Source organism: Centroberyx gerrardi, chromosome 10 (genome assembly GCF_048128805.1).
Source record: "Centroberyx gerrardi isolate f3 chromosome 10, fCenGer3.hap1.cur.20231027, whole genome shotgun sequence".
NCBI lineage: Eukaryota > Metazoa > Chordata > Actinopteri > Beryciformes > Berycidae > Centroberyx > Centroberyx gerrardi.
In genome coordinates this window covers 24,208,951-24,211,450 of record NC_136006.1, presented here as the reverse complement: position 1 = coordinate 24,211,450, position 2,500 = coordinate 24,208,951, and the positions used below count along the sequence as shown (strand labels likewise).

The 2,500-nt window shown below is 57.1% G+C and overlaps 5 non-coding genes across 5 annotated transcripts; all 5 read left to right on the top strand.

Annotated features, from left to right (window-relative positions):
* Window positions 1–296: 296 nt before the first annotated feature.
* Window positions 297–415, top strand: LOC144541233 (5S ribosomal RNA). The gene has a single exon (XR_013506447.1). It is a non-coding gene; the product is annotated as a 5S ribosomal RNA (ribosomal RNA).
* A 392-nt stretch (window positions 416–807) lies between these two features.
* LOC144540363 (5S ribosomal RNA) lies at window positions 808–926 on the top strand. Its single transcript, XR_013505585.1, has one exon. It is a non-coding gene; the product is annotated as a 5S ribosomal RNA (ribosomal RNA).
* Window positions 927–1,318: 392 nt separating this feature from the next.
* On the top strand, window positions 1,319–1,437 carry LOC144541232 (5S ribosomal RNA). Its single transcript, XR_013506446.1, has one exon. It is a non-coding gene; the product is annotated as a 5S ribosomal RNA (ribosomal RNA).
* Window positions 1,438–1,829: 392 nt separating this feature from the next.
* On the top strand, window positions 1,830–1,948 carry LOC144540362 (5S ribosomal RNA). The gene has a single exon (XR_013505584.1). It is a non-coding gene; the product is annotated as a 5S ribosomal RNA (ribosomal RNA).
* Window positions 1,949–2,343: 395 nt separating this feature from the next.
* Window positions 2,344–2,462, top strand: LOC144540360 (5S ribosomal RNA). Its single transcript, XR_013505582.1, has one exon. It is a non-coding gene; the product is annotated as a 5S ribosomal RNA (ribosomal RNA).
* The last annotated feature ends 38 nt before the right edge of the window (window positions 2,463–2,500 follow it).

Below are 2,500 nucleotides of genomic sequence, written 5' to 3'. Positions count from 1 at the left end.
TTGCAGAGGAAGTACAAGGACGACATCACGTCCCGTGTGCCAGCAACAGCTGGCTTTCCCTCGGGGAGGCTGCAAACTTATCACAGCATGCATTTGTGTCCCTGCCGTCGCTGAACAGCGCAAATGTAGGGGAGAGAAAAGACTGCGGCCTTGCTCCCGGTGAGCACAACGGCTGAGGGCGTCAATGATAATAGAGGGCAGAAAAATAGGCCCATTTGGTGGCCGGTTTTCAAAAGGCCCTGCAGTAGGCACAGGCTAAGCCGTGTATAAAAGGCCTCCCTGCCGCCGCCTCAATTGCTTACGGCCATACCACTTTGAACACGCCCGATCTCGTCCGATCTCGGAAGCTAAGCAGGGTCGGGCCTGGTTAGTACTTGGATTGGAGACCGCCTGGGAATACCAGGTGCTGTAAGCTTTTTCATCTTTCTAGGCAGCAGAGGGCGCTGCTCCCTCTCCGGGGGAGACAGGGGGCCTCCAACAACAGTGCTGGCCAGCGGCAGTGCAGTCACTTTTGCAGAGGAAGTACAAGGACGACATCACGTCCCGTGTGCCAGCAACAGCTGGCTTTCCCTCGGGGAGGCTGCAAACTTATCACAGCATGCATTTGTGTCCCTGCCGTCGCTGAACAGCGCAAATGTAGGGGAGAGAAAAGACTGCGGCCTTGCTCCCGGTGAGCACAACGGCTGAGGGCGTCAATGATAATAGAGGGCAGAGAAATAGGCCCATTTGGTGGCCGGTTTTCAAAGGGCCCTGCAGTAGGCACAGGCTAAGCCGTGTATAAAAGGCCTCCCTGCCGCCGCCTCAATTGCTTACGGCCATACCACTCTGAACACGCCCGATCTCGTCCGATCTCGGAAGCTAAGCAGGGTCGGGCCTGGTTAGTACTTGGATGGGAGACCGCCTGGGAATACCAGGTGCTGTAAGCTTTTTCATCTTTCTAGGCAGCAGAGGGCGCTGCTCCCTCTCCGGGGGAGACAGGGGGCCTCCAACAACAGTGCTGGCCAGCGGCAGTGCAGTCACTTTTGCAGAGGAAGTACAAGGACGACATCACGTCCCGTGTGCCAGCAACAGCTGGCTTTCCCTCGGGGAGGCTGCAAACTTATCACAGCATGCATTTGTGTCCCTGCCGTCGCTGAACAGCGCAAATGTAGGGGAGAGAAAAGACTGCGGCCTTGCTCCCGGTGAGCACAACGGCTGAGGGCGTCAATGATAATAGAGGGCAGAAAAATAGGCCCATTTGGTGGCCGGTTTTCAAAAGGCCCTGCAGTAGGCACAGGCTAAGCCGTGTATAAAAGGCCTCCCTGCCGCCGCCTCAATTGCTTACGGCCATACCACTTTGAACACGCCCGATCTCGTCCGATCTCGGAAGCTAAGCAGGGTCGGGCCTGGTTAGTACTTGGATTGGAGACCGCCTGGGAATACCAGGTGCTGTAAGCTTTTTCATCTTTCTAGGCAGCAGAGGGCGCTGCTCCCTCTCCGGGGGAGACAGGGGGCCTCCAACAACAGTGCTGGCCAGCGGCAGTGCAGTCACTTTTGCAGAGGAAGTACAAGGACGACATCACGTCCCGTGTGCCAGCAACAGCTGGCTTTCCCTCGGGGAGGCTGCAAACTTATCACAGCATGCATTTGTGTCCCTGCCGTCGCTGAACAGCGCAAATGTAGGGGAGAGAAAAGACTGCGGCCTTGCTCCCGGTGAGCACAACGGCTGAGGGCGTCAATGATAATAGAGGGCAGAGAAATAGGCCCATTTGGTGGCCGGTTTTCAAAGGGCCCTGCAGTAGGCACAGGCTAAGCCGTGTATAAAAGGCCTCCCTGCCGCCGCCTCAATTGCTTACGGCCATACCACTCTGAACACGCCCGATCTCGTCCGATCTCGGAAGCTAAGCAGGGTCGGGCCTGGTTAGTACTTGGATGGGAGACCGCCTGGGAATACCAGGTGCTGTAAGCTTTTTCATCTTTCTAGGCAGCAGAGGGCGCTGCTCCCTCTCCGGGGGAGACAGGGGGCCTCCAACAACAGTGCTGGCCAGCGGCAGTGCAGTCACTTTTGCAGAGGAAGTACAAGGACGACATCACGTCCCGTGTGCCAGCAACAGCTGGCTTTCCCTCGGGGAGGCTGCAAACTTATCACAGCATGCATTTGTGTCCCTGCCGTCGCTGAACAGCGCAAATGTAGGGGAGAGAAAAGACTGCGGCCTTGCTCCCGGTGAGCACAACGGCTGAGGGCGTCAATGATAATAGAGGGCAGAGAAATAGGCCCATTTGGTGGCCGGTTTTCAAAGGGCCCTGCAGTAGGCACAGGCTAAGCCGTGTATAAAAGGCCTCCCTGCCGCCGCCGCCTCAATTGCTTACGGCCATACCACTCTGAACACGCCCGATCTCGTCCGATCTCGGAAGCTAAGCAGGGTCGGGCCTGGTTAGTACTTGGATGGGAGACCGCCTGGGAATACCAGGTGCTGTAAGCTTTTTCATCTTTCTAGGCAGCAGAGGGCGCTGCTCCCTC